The sequence below is a fragment of the Felis catus genome, chromosome B2, assembly GCF_018350175.1.
Source record: "Felis catus isolate Fca126 chromosome B2, F.catus_Fca126_mat1.0, whole genome shotgun sequence".
Classification (NCBI taxonomy): domain Eukaryota; kingdom Metazoa; phylum Chordata; class Mammalia; order Carnivora; family Felidae; genus Felis; species Felis catus.
In genome coordinates this window covers 94,845,590-94,862,391 of record NC_058372.1, presented here as the reverse complement: position 1 = coordinate 94,862,391, position 16,802 = coordinate 94,845,590, and the positions used below count along the sequence as shown (strand labels likewise).

At 38.1% G+C, this 16,802-nt stretch overlaps 1 long non-coding RNA gene across 1 annotated transcript in view; it reads left to right on the top strand.

Moving 5' to 3' along the window:
- The window catches only part of LOC123385494, a 440,186-nt gene that overhangs the window by 314,757 nt on the left and 108,627 nt on the right, over positions 1–16,802 (top strand). Inside the window, exon 4 of the long non-coding RNA XR_006598130.1 lies at positions 662–731. This is a non-coding gene — a long non-coding RNA (uncharacterized LOC123385494). The remainder of the gene's footprint in view (positions 1–661; positions 732–16,802) is intronic.

The window sequence follows — 16,802 nt, the reverse complement described above, 5'->3', positions numbered from 1 at the left end:
CACACACACACATTAGCACACATTAGCACATGTAAAACTGGTAATCTCTGAATCAGGTTGGAAGATTCTATTGATGTTAATTTCCTGGTTGAGATCTTGTACTCTGGGTATTCAAGTTGTTGCCATTAGAGGAAATCAAGAACTCTCTGTACTGTGTCTTATAACTGCATGGGACTCTACTATTAACTTAAAATAAAAAGTTTTTAAAAATTGGTAGTCCCTGACATCATGTAGAATACAATATAATAATAGACATAGATCATAAAAAAATAACTATATGATAACTACTATAACGTAGAGGAAAAGTATAAGGTGCTGTAAGTGCATACAGTATTAGAATCTAGTCTATACTAAAGGGTCAAAAAAGGCCTTCCTGATGGTAGAACATTTAAAGTTAAGCCTAAGAATGAATAGGAATTGGTCAAACAAAAAAGAGGAGAAAAATAGAAGATCGTCACATTTCAGGGAGTGGGGTTTCAGCAAAGAATCATAAGGAAGGTTGACAGAAGACAATGCTAAAGAAAGAGTGTGGGAACAAAACATACTGGACCTTGGAATTATAGTAACTTTATTTGGAGAATAATGAGGATCCACTAAAAAGCTTTAAGCAAGGCACTAATAATTTCAGCCTATATTTTTAAACTATTACTTTGACTTACAGGTAGAGAACAGCCTGGTTGGAAAGGATACCTACAAATATGCAGAAAAAAGGAAGCTGTCATAGAGTCCAGGTTAGTGATGCAATTCTTGGAATTGGGTGGGGGTGGTGAAGATGGGAATCAGTGAATGGACAGGTTTGGTAATGATTTGAATGTGAGCTGTTGATGGCATAGATTATACCTGGATTTTGGAATGAGCAGTGGAGTGGATGGAAAAGCCATATTCTCAGGTGGGGAGGATTAGAGGAAGTACAGATCGGAAGTGGGGTAGGGGGTAGTTTGGTTCAATTTTAAATCTAGGATAAGATGCCAGCAAGAATTCCAAGTGGGGATTTCAAGTAGTCAAGTAGGTATGTCCAACTGGAACACAGAAACAGAGATATGGGCCAGAGATAAAGCTTTAAGTCTTGGCATATAGATGATATTTAAAGTCAAGGGGGTAGCTACAGTCATTAAGGGAGAGAGGGAAGAGAAAGAAAAGAAGAGGCCCAGAGGAAATTCCTGATGAAATTGAACATTTAAAGGTCAAGGAAACTTAGAAGGAGCAGTCAAAAGGAGTTAAAAACCCAAAAGTGATCTTAGGGAAGAGGAAGTTAGAGAATATTTAAGAAATAAATAGCGAACTATGTTAAATGATCTGCTGAGAAGTCAAGTCGAATGAGGCATAGAAATGACTGCTGGACTTAGGAACATGAAGATCATTTGTAACTGGGGTGGAGAAGGGGAGAAGGAATGTAAATGGAGGTAGGCTTGCTAATTTGGAGGAAGATGCAGGAGCTGTGTGTAGCCAGGTCATATCGACATTCTCTATAAAAGTATAGACACTGGAAAAGGAGCTTTAAGGAAAAAAAGGAAGATGTAAAATAATTGTTGCAAGAGAGAAGAGCTAGAGTAAGCAGTGAGTAGACTAGAAAAACCATTCAACTACTGAGGTAGGTTTTTTTTTTTAAGTTTAAATAAATGGAAAGTATCCAAATTTTCTCTTGGATAAGAAGACTCAGTATTGTAAAGATGTTAATCCTCTTCATATCTATCATTATATTTGGTGTGGTAATCATAATTTGTATTAAAACTACTATTATAGCTCACACTATGTATCAGGCACTGGGTTAAATGGTCCTACAACTCTAATCAAAGTCACGAGTTCATGGGAATTTGCAAAATGACTGTAAAGTTTGTCTGAAAAATAAACATGCAAGAATAGCAAAGAAAATTCTGGGAAAGAAAATAGCAAGTGTGGATTAACCAACTGTAATTGTGGTTTGCAACAATAGAAAGTTCAATGGAAAGAACTCAGAAATAATCACAAGTTTATGACAGGGTGACTTTGATAAAGCTGGGTTTTCCAGAGAGTGGGGGAAAAAACAGGTTTACAGTGAAAAAATCAGGGATGCCTAGATAGCCATTTGGAAAATAATAAAGCTATATCTCTACAAATTTCTTATCCCCAAGTCAGATAGATCAAAAATGTGAGTGTAAAAAACTTAAATTGTAAAAAAATTAAACAAAACTGTAAATATTTTTATGATATTGTGCCGAAAAGACCTTTTTAAAAATTTTTTAAAATGTTTATTTATTTAGAGAGAGAAAATGAGCAGGGGAGGGGCAGAGAGAGAGAGAGAGAGAGAGAAAGAGAGAGAGAGAATCACAAGTAGGTTCTGCACTGTCAGGCACGGAACCTGATGCGGTGCCCGACCTCACAAACTGCAAGATCATGACCTGAGCAGAAATCAAGAGTCAGATGCTTAACAGACTGAGCCACCCAGGTGACCCATGAAAAGACCTTTTAAAAAATAGAATAATATTCATTCTTGACATGGCAAACACACACATACACAGTGCCAAAAGACCTTGTTAAACTAGGAAAAATATTTACAACTTTTAGGATGAAAGATTGAGCTCTCATAGATCAATTACAAAAATATGAAGAACCCAGTATTAATAAGAAGGGCAAAGGAAATAGCTCAGAGCAAAAGAGATGATTAATAAACATGTGAAAGATGCTCATTTTGTCACTAATTTTAAAACAAAAACTAAAACAACAAAATGGTATTTTTATCAGATTAATCCGATTAGCATGTTATTTTTGAGTGCCTACTATGTGCCATGTGTTTTTAGTATTTTCCTATCAGTATATTTTCCATAATATTCCTGTGAGCATATTTTCCATAATAAACAACCAAACTTTTAATAATATGGTCAGTAGTTTGAATGGACACAGATGCCTCTAAAGAACTTGGTAATGCTTCAAAGGTGGCGTATTTTACTTAAGTCAAACTCCACAGTCTTGTTTATTTGCTTGATTTTATTGTGCATCGTGTGAAAAAAGAATGAATTATCTTTAAAAGCAATGTTTTCTTAATATGCTCACAAAGCTAATTATTTCTCTCCCATTTGATTATATTTTATTGAATTGACAATATTTCGGAAAGTGTAAAGTTAACATTTGAATGTTAATGGCAAACCAAACCAGAAACATAACATACTGATTCTTCTCTTTTATCAGCCAGAGGTGAGAAGAGCACTTAGTGGGGCTAGTATTTCTTTATTTCGTCATCTCTTCATTCTTTCATTCAACAAACATTTATTGAATGTCTGCTCTGTGCCAGGATATTACAATGCACAAGAGAAAGAGAATCTCTACCCTCAGATTCTACCACTAATTGGGGCTATAGGAAAGGAAGCCTGCAATGGAAACACTGTTTTAAGAACTTAAATTTGTATCAAGTAACTGAAATTTCCCCTTGCCTCCATTCTTTCAATCCAGAAACAGTGTAGTGCTGCGCAGGGTACCTTACTTCTGTGACTACACTTGACACCCATTTATGGGTGACTGAAAAACCTTTAATTATCTTTCCAAATAATATGTCAAAACTAAACGCGCCTAGGTCATGGGCTTCCTCTAGATTAATAAGGCTAAACTTTTTGGCAATTTAGGAGAGATTTTTTTCAGGTCTAAATGAATCATTAGGAATGAGTAAATCACAGGCATAACAAATGTTCTATAATTAAGAAGATAAAGATGTATGTTAAGAAGAATCATAAATCTCCAAATACCCAAATACCCATTTGTCTTTGTCAACAAATACTGGAAAGAACCCACAGAAACAGGCAAACACATGATTCTGAATAGTTTATACTTTCAAAAAAACATTAAGCTAATATACACTTTCTTAGGAAAGAAAAAAAAAACCTCATAGACTAAAGAATTAAAATAGTTTCACAAGTTACTTTATATGGTTCCTAAATTATATTAGATTGAATCACATGAAATTGCTCAAATTTGATTTTTTTTTACCTACAAAATTTGCAATTTCATGTGGCTCACTCTACTGGAATCACATCATTTCAATTCCTAAGAGGAAGTCTTTGCATAACGAGTAATTTATAGAGTTCTCACTATGAGCCACACTATACTAAACCCTATCTGACATCAATCCAAGGTTGTACCTGGGGCCAAGGTATGATCCTTGAATTAAGGAGGGTCTTTGAACTTAAACGAAAAAAAAAAAATCCAATGAAAAATTGTTACTAAACTTTGACTGGAACTTCACGTTTCTTTCAAATATAGACATGAGCAGTAAACTTTGATAGCATTACCAGCACGTTTGTTTTTGTCACCATTGGGATTCAGATGTTTTCATATTCCATTCAGTTATACTAGCTATCTCAAATTAACATTTATACTTATCACAAACTTGAAATTTCCTACCTTTAGGTCTTATTATTTAATGTATTTATTACTAATTACAGATTTGATTTTCAAAGTACTTGGATAACTGAAGTTTGATTAGTTTGTTTTATAGCATTATATCTTTTGTGTATTTAATATATATTATTCTGGGGGGCTCCCAGAGGGCTCAGTTGGTTGAGTGTCTGACTTCGCTTTGGGTCATGTCTCGTGGTTTATGAGTTCAAGCCCCTCATCAGGCTTGCTGCTGTCAGTGCAGAACCTGCTTTGGATCCTCTGTCCCCCTCTCTCTGCCTGTCCCCTGCTCATACTCTCTCTTAAAAATAAATACAGACATAAAAAAAATTTTTAATATATTATTCTGAGAAAAGGTTCCAAGGACTTCACCAGACTGTTAAATGGGTCCGTGGCACAAAAAAGGTAAGAACCCCTAGTACCATTTTAAGATCTACTTTTTTTAGCAATTTCAAATATACAATATGGTATTATTAACTATAGTTACCCATGATGTACATTACATCCCTGTGACTTATATTTATTTACTGAAGTGTAATTAACATACAGTGTTATGTTAGTTTCAGTTTTTATAACATAATGATTCAACAATTTTGTACTTTCTCAGTGCTCATCATGATAAAGATACTTTTAATCCCCTTTATCTATTTCACCTGTCCCCCTACCTGTCTTAATCTGACAACCACCAGTTTGTTCTTTGTATTTAAGTCTGGTGTGTTTTTGTTGGTGGTGGTGGTGTTGGTCTCTCTTTTTTTTTCTTTCTTTCTTTGTTTTGTTTCTTAAATTCCACATATGAGTGAAATTATGCGGTATTTGTCTTTCTCTGACTGACCTATTTTAATTAGCATTATACCCTCTACATCCACCCATGACTTATTTATTTCACAACTGGAAGTTGGTACCTTTTGGCCCCCTTCCATTTTGCCCATCCCCTACCTAACCCCACCACTAGCAACTACTAATCTGTTCTCTGTACATATGAGCTCAATTTTTTTTAAGATTCCACATATGAGATCGTTCAGTATTTGTCTTTTTCTGTCTGACTTATTTCATTTACTAGAATGTCCTCAAGATCCATCCATGTTCTTGCAAATGGCAAATTTTCCTTTATTTTTATAACTGAATAATATTCCAGTGTGTGTGTGTGTGTGTGTGTGTATGTGCATGCGTGTGTGTCCATACACACATTTTCTTTATCCATTCATTTATTGATGGACACATAGGTTGTTTCCATATCATGACTATTATATATGATGCTGCAATGAATATGTGGGTGCAGATATCTTTTCAAGTTAGTGTTTTATTTTCTTTGAATAAAAATACTCAGAGGTCAGATTGCTGGATCACATGCTAATTCTATTTTTAATTTTTTGAGGAACCTCCATACTGTTTTCCGCAGTGGCTATACCATTTTGTATTTCCACCAACAGTGATGAGGGTTCCCTTTTCTCCACATCCTTGCCAAACTTATTATTTCTTGTCTTTTGATAATAATCATTCTAACAGGTATGAGGTGATATTTTATTGTGGTTTTCACTTGCATTTTTCTGATGATTAGTGATGTTGAACATCTTTTCATGTGTCTGTTGACCATCTGTATGTCTTCTTTGGAGAAATGTCTATTCAGGTCCTTTGCCAATCTTTTAACTTGATTTTTTATATTGATTTATGTGAATTCTTTATATATTTTGGATATTAACCCCCTATCAATTATACCATTTGCAAATATCTTCTCCCATTCGGTAGGTTTTCTTTTAGTTTCACTGATAGTTCCTTTACCATGAAAAAAGCTTTTTTGTTTGACGTGGTCCCATTTGTTCCCCTTATGTTTTCTTCTAGGATTTTTAAGATTTCTGGTCTTCCATTTAAGTCTTCAATCCATTTTGAATTCATATTTGTATATGATAAAGAAAGTGGTCTAGTTTCATTCTCCAGTTTTCCCAACTCCATTTATTGAAGAGATTGTTTTCTCCTTATTGTATGTTCTTGCCTCCTTTGTTGAACATTAATTGACTGTATCAGCATGGATTGATTTCTAGATTCTTGGTTATGTTCCATTGATCTGTTTTTGTGCCAGTTCCATACTGTTCTGATTACAATACCTTTGTAATATAGTTTGAAATCAAGAAGTGTGATACCTCCAGCTTTGTTCTTCTTTCTTAAGATTGATTTGGCTATTCTATGCTTTGTGGTTCCATACAAACTTTAGGATTACTTTTTCTAGTTCTGTGAAAAGCGCATTGTATTTTGATAGGGATTGCATTGAAATCTGTAGATTGCTTTGAGTAGTATGTACATTTTAACAATATTAATTCTTCTATTCTATAGGCACAATATATTCTCTGCCCATTTTTAAATTACATTGTTTGTTTTTACATGCAATGGAAAGAAATGATAGATTCAGAGTAAGGCAGAATCCCATCTAATCAGGAAACCACTAGAGATCCATACATATCTTTTCTTCAATTGTTAGAAATTTAACTATTATTTGTTAAGTCATGAGCCAGGTACTGGTGATTCCCAAGTACCTTTCAGTCTTACCAGGATAAATTGATATTGACAAGTAATACTTTCCCAAACTCTACTCTTTATTTGTGTAACAGTAGATGTAGATATGATACAATCTTCACTTTCCTTAAAGAACAATAAGGATCCCCTGGGAACCTCATGGGGTATCATGATGTCCCCCCAGGGGGACATCATGCTGGGGAATTGCTTGCTAGACTAACATGATGAGTGAGCTCCCACTGTAGCTCTCCCTTTTGTTAATTCACTGCTCCCAACAGTGTAATGGTTTATAGAACATGGTTCTGCTTTCAGATGACCTATGTTTGAATTTCTACCTCTGCGCTCCTAGAGAGATAACCTTGGACAGGTTAGGTACCTTAGTTTCTTCAAACTGTAAATGAAATTGATAATATTACTCTTCTCATAGGGATGTTGCAGGTATTAAAAGAGATGTTTGCAAAATAGTTGACATACAGCTTAATAAACATTAGCCATCTTTATCATGACTGACGCTAATACCATTACTTTCTCTATGTGTCTTCTTTTCCTCTTCAATCCTCATGTCATAAATGAATGCCACTTCATTTCTGTGAGGAAAGAAAGCATTAGTGGATTCATGTAGCAGGGAAATTTCTCCTGTTGATTATAGGCCTTTTGTACTAGAGGAGATAATGAGGCTAACTTCCCAAGCTACTTGGAGAGAAAAAAGAATGGCTAAGAAAAGCAGACTCTCTCAGCAGTGGAAAGATGTGCTTCCACAAAGAGTCCCCTTCTAAGGTGGTATGAAACTTTTGTTTCCAAGGCATTGTAGGTTTTCACAATTTGCTAACATAAATAATTAATCCATTTTGAAGCTATGGATATGTGAGCTTTATTCTCCTACTGCCCTTGATCAGGGCAGGATCAGTGGATAGTTGAAACCATATAATAATTATGACCTTCTGATAATTCAAACCCCTTTGGTCTCAAGGTGGAAAGATTGGAAAATCAGTATGTATTGAGTACTTACTACATATCAAGTGCTATGTGTAGTTTTGGGGTTTTTTTTTCACATATTATCTCACCGATACGACAGCTCTATGACGTAGGAATGTGGCTCCATTTCAACAAATGAGAAAATGGAATTTAACAAAATTGAGTAATTTGTCAAACAGAAAACACAGCCAGAAAGGGGCAGCATTGGGATTTGAATGTTGGTCAGTGCAACTGCAAGCTCCATGTTTGGTCGTATAACACCACCCTGGTTACCTGTGTGTTAAATGTGCTACTAAGGTAGCTGAGGGATATTAGCTTCATATGTGAAAACTGCCTCCCTGCCCCTGAATCACAAGGTAGCTGGTATAGTCATTATCTCTGAATTTCACAAACCTGCACGAGGTTAAAATCATTACTGAATTTAACCTTTTAACAATACCGTAATCTTTGCTCAAGCTGTAGCCACATAACAAAATGCTATGTCAAAGGTGAAGCAAAAATTAGAAAGTGAGTGATTTAACTAAAAAGAACATGCTGACAGATTTCTCTGGATAAGAATAAAGTGGTTCCAGTAGACTCAGAACTTGTCATTTGTCAAAGTCCACAGGAGGGAAGGTGTTATCTTTTTCCGCCGAACTCCAGGTTCACCAGACAAGGCTTATTGCAGAAAAAGAAAGTCAAGAGGTTATCTCCCACAAACATTAAGAAACTCTCAATAGTCAGGGAATGGTGCTTTGGATGAGATTCTCAAAGATCTTATCATTGGGCTAATGGTTTTAAAAGTGAACTTTTTCCTTCTATTTGGCATTCATGAATCATACCATAAATGAGGGCCCTGGATTGTAGTTAGCATGGGTATTAACCATTTGATAGCTCTGTGTCTATGTTTATTCATGAATCATCTCTTCTCAGAAACTAATTTTCCATGTTATGTACTCCCTGCTGACTGTAAAATAAAATTCAGCTGAGCTTTGAGAAGTTCCTTTGAGTTCATCCAATAAAGCTAATCCCATAAAGTCAAGCACAGATGAAAATGCACAGCCTATGGTATTTATCTTCGTTGCTGATACATAGTGTTTTTCTGATCTGAATTATGTACCTGAAGATATTTTGCTCCTAAGGAAGTAGGTTCCATAATGGCATTTATTCATTTTTCATCCAATTAATAACCTGTTGTCCTCTGCAGTGCCAAAGAGGGTTTGCCCTTTGGGTGAGAGGGATGCAGATCAGCCAGGGCACCCACAAGCAAGCTCCTATGATGATCACCGTGCTGGCAAATAGCCTCTAAAGAAAGCTTGACTAGTGAATGGGGTTGCCACAGAACAGTTCAGCTGTGGACTTGAAAACCCTGGCACCTTCCTCCTGGGAAGTGAGTATGAGTAAATATAGTAAATCACCACTTTAATTAAACAGTCACTGACTATCCAAAATGAGTATCTTCCAAACCTAGATGACCAAGGAAAGGCCAATACAATCACCTCTCTGGGGTCCACTTGCCTTCTGTAAAAAAAGGACTGTAACAGCACATCTCTAAGAGGCCCCAACTTGAGGGGAGCTGGTATCAGTTCTGCCAGGGCTACAGGCTGACCTCAGAATAATCTAATCCCAGAGCAATCTGGAGATTTTACAAGCAGATAGAATGGGAAAAGATAATTGTTAAAGATTTGAGAGAAGCTAGGAATCTGCATCTCTCTGGGCCTTCTTTTAGGGGCCTATTCATTCTTTCCCCTCCAATTGGGATTTGGAATGGCACAGAATCATTTTATAAATAGAGAGCTGGGGAGAAGGCCAAGTGAGTGTCACAGAACAGACCTTCCTGGCACTTATAAAAGCCAATATCGTATATTATTTCACTCAAGTAATATTTACCAATGCCTTTTATCTACTAGACTCTGTACGTAGAAATAAGACTTACAAAATCAGGGTTTAAAAGAAAGAGGACTTACCCAGTTTTGTCTCATAAAAGGCAAAGATAACACAATTTCTCTGTACATAATCATCCTATCCACTTTCCATTTTTTACATTATTTTTTGACTTAGTGCAGATCAGAGAACACAAACAAAAAAACACATCGTTCCTCAAGGGAACTTTGAAGCAAGAAGAGACCATAGTCTCCAACTCAGTCATGTGATGAGCAACATATTGACCAGCTACTCAACCATTATTTCAAAGTCTTCACTCAGTTTTGAAATCCTTAAGGGCCACATCTGTCCTTGGCCCAAGAAGTGGGATATATTCTGACAGGCAAAGGGCAGTTTGTAGCCCCAATTCTGCCAGAAAAAAACATGATTCACATTGACATTATCTTAGGTCCTGGCTTCTCATAAGCTAACTTATCTTATCTATCACACACCTTGACAAGTTTTCTGTTTCTACCAGTCTGACTACACAGTGCTTTGTCTAAGACTCTGAGATGATAAGGGCTTTAGTTTGCATAAGCTTTTGTGTGTGTGTGTGCCTTATTTGATATCAGGTAAATCCAGATGAAACATGATCAGAAAATGGTTGAGCAGATCCTGGGAATGTTTGTGGAGTAATGGTGTCAGGCAAAGACCACCTATTTTAGGAAAATAGCCATCTGCCCAGTTAGATACCAGTTAGATCCACAGTTCACATCCTCATAGCCAGGGGGGTGGTTCACTTGGACCAGTGCTTCCCTAAATTTTCTATTCAAGGGTATCCCACCAATTGACAGAAGTCAATGCCATGGGGAAAGGAGTAGTTCGATGGTGTAGGGGAGAGGTTACTTTGAAAAAATTATCTTTTCTCATAATATGAAAGTGAAGGAAAGAAAAGAGAGAGCTATAGAGCCCAGAACATATGGTAACTCACTGCTGTAGGAATTACAGCTTTCAAGATGAGTTAGTCTGTTTCCAGAAGATGGAAGGAAGGCATGGCAGAGAGGAGAGGGAGACAGACTTCCTGGCAAGGACCACTCTGATGGCATCTCCCAGGGAGGAAGGGCAGAGTGAAATCAAGACCGTCAGAGCCCGTCAAGTTTTCTAGCACGCCGCATGGACACAATGGCTTCCGGTTTGTAAAGGGTGATAATAACAATGCCCAATAACTGTCAAACCCTCTAGAGTTTGTATGAGCTTTCACAGCATTATTTAGATGCCCAATACAAGATAAATTATAAATTAGGAGCTATTTGTTTCCATCTTATTGATGAAAATCCTGAGGCAGAAAAGGAATTAGTAACTTGCTGACAGTCACACGGCTAGTATGTGACAAAACTGTGTCTCAAACTCATCTCTTTGATTCCACATCCTCTGTACTTTTCATAGGACCACAGTTGCTGCAGCAATCCATTTTATGGTCTATTCTAGGGAGTAGCATTGACTTATAAAGGATTCCAGTGGAATTGTGAATCTAGCATCTCAGACAAGGGGAGGAGGCTGACATTAGATAAGATTTCCAGTCTTCTAATGGTTTTAAAGTGCTATCCTCATTCTAGCCCCCTAAAAGACACACTCGTGGAGACAAGCTACTCAGCCCTAAAACCACGTAGCTGCCAAACAAAAGCACTGAAGGATGGGATATTGAGGTAGTGTGCATCAAGATATGGAGACAAGGTGTGTGTGTGTGTGCGTGTGTGTGTGTGTGTGTGTGTGTGTGTGTGTGAGAGAGAGAGAGAGAGAGAGAGAGACAGGCTGAGGAGAAATGGTAGGGACAGTGCAGTTTAGGTGTTTCCTGCTTCCCTGTTCCTCCGATGTGTTCAAAGAAGACACAGGAATAAAAAAAAAAAAAAGAGACACAGGAATAGTTCATTTTGACATTTAAATTTTTCCTCATGACAAAGAAAACTTCTCTGAATTCATATGTTTGAGTTTTAGTAAAGCCTCGTCTCCTCTCCTTCCACAACTTTTCTCGTAATCAGAGACAAAGTGGAGTGGTGAATCCTAGCTGACCACATGCTGATTTCCTTATTTCAGTGTACTCATCTTTTCTGTGCTGGAGGCAGATGCCCAGAGAGCTTAGCTGAGGTCGTACACAGCAGCTCGCAGTCCGGGAAAGGAGGGTGACTGAGGCGCCGCGGCACGCGTCAGCTGACTTGTAAAATTTCCTGACAGCACACTTATTGCATGTTGTAAAACCCTCGGACATGTACTTGGGGAAAGCTCTTACGGCCACAGCAACACTCCATGTGCCCAAAAGTTCTTTCCAGCCAAGTCAGTGGCATCCGTGGTAAAGTGAATTTGCTTCTCAGGGAAACTTGAAGTAAATGCCCATAAAATCCAATGCACATTAAGGAACCACATTTCTTTTTTTTTTTATTATTACAAAAATTTTTTTAATGTTTTATTTGTTTTTGGGAGAGAGACAGAGTGCAAGCAGTGGAGAGCAAAGAGAGAGAGGGAGACACAGAATCTGAAGCAGGCTCTCGGCTCTGAGCTGTCAGCACAGAGACTGATGTGGGGCTCGAACCCACAAACTATGAGATCATGACCTGAGCCAAAGTCGGATGCTTAACCGACTGAGCTACCCAGGTGCCCCTAAAAGACCACATTTCTTAAAAAATAGTTAATGTTGATACCAGTAGCATTGTTCACTGTTGTCAAAATTACCTCCCCAAGGGCTCCCTATAAGTGATTTTTCTAGCAACAGGAGTTGGTTTGGATTTTCTTTTATTATGATACTTAGAGGAATGATCTGTATATGCTGCTTCATTTACTTACTTTTCATTTGTGCTTCAAACCAGCACACTCCTCTTTTTCACTTCTCCCCCCTCCCACTCCACTGAATTGGCTTCTCCAAGATCACCAGGAACCTTCCCTTGCTGATGACAGTGTCCTTTCCTTCGTTCACCTTTTAAGCTTTCTTCTCCCCCTTGGCATTGCAAGCCCTACATTCTAAAACTCTTCTTCGATCTTCTCGGCGTGCTTTCCTGACTACTCCTCATTCTCCAAGTTTGTAATTCAATGATGCTTTACCTCCAGGTTCAGGTTCATGGACCCTTGAGAACCTGATGGAGTTATGGACCCTTTTCTCACATGAATGCACATGTTCCAACACACACAAAAACTTGACTGCAATGAGATACCACCCACACCTAACAGATAGCAACAACAATACCAAGTGCTGGAGAGAATGTAGAGGAATAGAATTCTCATTCACTGCAGATGGGAAACAGTTTGACAGTTTCTCGTAAAGTTAAATATACATCTGCCATACTACCCAGTAATCCCACTCTTTACTATTTACCCAAGAGAAATGAAAATTTATGTTTTCCACAAAAATCTTCATGCAGATGTTTACGATGGCTTTTTTTTCATAATCAACAAAAACTGGAAATGACCCAAGTGTACATAACCCAACTGGTGAATGGATAAACAAACTGTAGTATATCCACACAATGGAATACTGCTTATCAATAAAAAATAACTATCGATACTCATAATTTGGATGAATCTCAAGTATGTTATGCATAATAGAAGTCGAACTCAAATGGCTACATGAATCTGTCTATAACTCATTCTGGAAAAGCAAACATATAGGATTAGAAAACTGGTTGTTGCCCAGGAGTGTGGGTGTGGGGAGACATTAACTACGTCAAAAGTCATAGGACTATATATACCAAGAAGGGTGAATTTTACTCCATAAATTGATACTTCAATAAACCTGATCTTGAAAAAAGACCAATCACTCTTCCTTAAACCTTTGTAATAGCTGTGTCTGCAACTGAACTCGTTATCTCTTCAATCCATACCTCATTAACATGGCACAAGTTTGGGTTACATATTTCCTTTGCTCAAAAACCTGCCAACTTTCTCACATCCTATGGAATAAAGGGTGACCTTAGCCTGATGTGTAAGTCTCCTAGTGATTGAGTTCAAATACCTTTTCAAGTCACATCTCCCACCACATCTTCCCACACACACTACCTCCAGAAACATTATCGATATACTAGCAGAGCCCTGCAGTGACCACAGTGCTTATACTCTTCTGGCTTGTGCGGAGCCTCTTCCTAGAATATTCTTCCTTCAAAATTATTGGGCTAGTGACAAAATTTCTATTCTTTGAGAGGTGGTCCAAATATCACAATCTCCAGTGAACCCACCCCCAGCTATGCCTCTCAGAACTAATTACTCTCTTCTTTGGTATGCCTTTGGCGCACATGGGGGGGGGTGTACATGAGTATGTATGTGTATATGTGTGTGTGCACATATTTTAATAGACTCAGTTACCAGGTTGAAGTTATGTATGAAATTGCTTGACCTTACTAGAGAGTCCATCTCTTCAGGATAGGAATTCTGTCTTACTCATTTTTGTAGATCCCAAAGCTTACTAGGAAGGGCTTCTTCCAGGGAAGATAGTAAATATTTGCTAAGCTAAATTTAATATGGGCCATCTTCTAAAATTAAAAGAAATTAAATTCCACAAATTACAAGAAAGCTTAAATTAAGGTCCATATATCCTGTAAACAAGTCTTGTGTTCTGTGCCTGCTACGCAGACTGCTCCAAGTTTTAATCCAAAAGATAAAATCCTTGTCCCAAGATGTCTCCCCTATTAGCCTTCAACTGCACCACATATAATCAAAGGAGCAATACCTGACATAGAAGAAAGACCTCTGGGGGCGCCTGGGTGGCTCAGTTGGCTAAGCATCCGACTTTGGCTCAGGTCATGATCTCACAGTTTGTGGGTTTGAGCCCCACGTCTGGCTCTGTGCTGACAGCTCAGAGCCTGGAGCCTGCTTCATATTCTGTCTCCCTCTCTCTCTGCCCCTCCCCCACTCATGCTCTGTGTCTCTGTCTCTCAATAATAAATAAATATTAAAAAAAATTTTTTTTAAAGAAAAGAAAAAGAAGAAAGACCTCCAGGAGCACCTGGGTGGCTCAGTTGGTTAAGCAATCCAACTTCAGCTCAGGTCATGATCTCACAGTTTGTGGGTTTGAGACCAGAATTGGGCTCTGCACTGACAGCTGAGAGTCTAGAGCTTACTTCAGATTCTCTGTTTCCCTCTCTCTCTCTCTCTCTCTCTCTCTCTCTGCCCCTCCCCCACTCACATTCTATCTTAAAATAAATAAATAAACATTAAAAAAAAACAAGAAAAAAGCCTCTGGTACACATGACACTTGGGACTGGCCTTCTTCAATAACCAAAGTAAGGCTATTAGACCTCTTGGATTTAAATCACATTTAGGTTTCTGTATAAGGGTCACTTTGTTAAAGTATATTTGCTGTGATTCATTACTAAAGGTTTCTCTGTTCATTTCAAATAAGGACAAGAGATTAGTTCCCTGGTATAAGTTCTCTGAATGTTAAATAGAAAAAAATAAAACCTCATTAGCGGTTCAAGCTTGTAGTCAATCAACAGGAATCCATTGGAATTATCTATGAAATTAGCATTTGTTCAAGACAGTCTAGAGGGTATGGACATTAAGATATGCTCTTCATTTCCAAGGGGAAATGAAAAGTCCAGACTCAAGAGAAGGGAGCAAAACTAGTGTGTGAAAGATCAGACACTACCATCCTCATGGTTAGGGATGATGAAGTACAACTCCGTCAAGAGAAGAGAGAGCTCTCCACCGGCCACTGTCATGTGTGAGCTTTTCTAGAGCAAGGCCCACACATCTTGTTGGAGAAAAGGGGTTCGATGAAACAGAGCTGGGGTATTGGTTTCCTAGGGCTCTGTAATAAATTACCATAAATGGCCGGAGGCGGAGGCAGGGTGTGGCTTAAAGCAACAGAACTTTCTCTCACAGTTCTAGAGGCAAGAAGTCTGTAGTCATAGTGTCTGCCAGGCTGCGTTCCTTGCCAAGGCTCTAGAAGAGATTCTACCCCATGTGTCTTTAGCTTCTGATGGCCCAAGGCTTGTGGCCACATCATTCCAACCTCTGCCTCTAAGGTTATATTGCCTCTTCCTCTTCTCTGTGTATCTGTCTTCTAAGGATACATACGATTGCATTTAGGGCCTACCTAGATAATCCCACATAGCTCCTCCTCTCAAGATCCTTAACTTAATCACATCTCTTGCCATATGAAATAATATTCACCCTTTGGCCTTAGAAAGTAATATTCACAGGTTCCAGAGATTAGGAATAGATGTGCCATTTGCAGGGCCACTGCTTAACCCACTACAGCCAGCTACATAATTTGCAGTGCCCAGAGCAAAATCAAAGTGCCAGGCCCATATTTGAAAACCAGGAAAACCATGCCTTTGAAGGTACTAACAAGCTTTTTTCTTTGGTGGTCTCCTTGTCTTGACTTGTCATGGCTTTCCGTTTGCTATTTAATGTCATTTTAAGAAAATTTAAATTATTGGCGTGAATTTTATCGATCATCTTTGTTCTGTGCAGTGATCTTTAAATGCAGATATAATGGTGTTTAGCTCATATGCAGAATCACCAAAATTACACAATTTGTATTTTGCAACTAATACATGCGTATGTATTTCATTCTTACCAGAACATCGGAACTCTGCACAAAACTACATCAACCGTTTTTATTACACTTCTTGACACACACATTTTCTACCAACCCTCTCTCTGTCTCACTGATGATTAAGGAAGAATTGAAAGGAAAAGGAACTCTGGGTGGCCGCATCTTTCTCTTTCCTTCTGTATCATCCTTTTCAGCCTAAGTGGTTGGCTAATACAGGGAAGTAATATATGTAAGAAAGGATATGATTAGGCCACTTTGGAATTTGTGTTTCTTAGAGTGTCACTGCCTTGTTTCCCATTTGAAGCAAATTCAGGTTTAGATTGAAAGCATGGTTTCTCAAGGCTGTGAGAACCCTTATTTACTCAGTCATAGGCATAGCACACTTACCTTGTACTCACTTTGAGTCTTGCTGAATGCCCAGGCATTGTGGGTCCACTGGAATTCTGTGCTCATAGGGCATCCTGAATGCTGGATGTGAGTGGGTGGCAAGATAGAGCAGACATACAGAGTTCATGTATCTCTGCTCAAGTTCATATTCCATTGTCCCATTTGACTTCGGCTTCCAAAA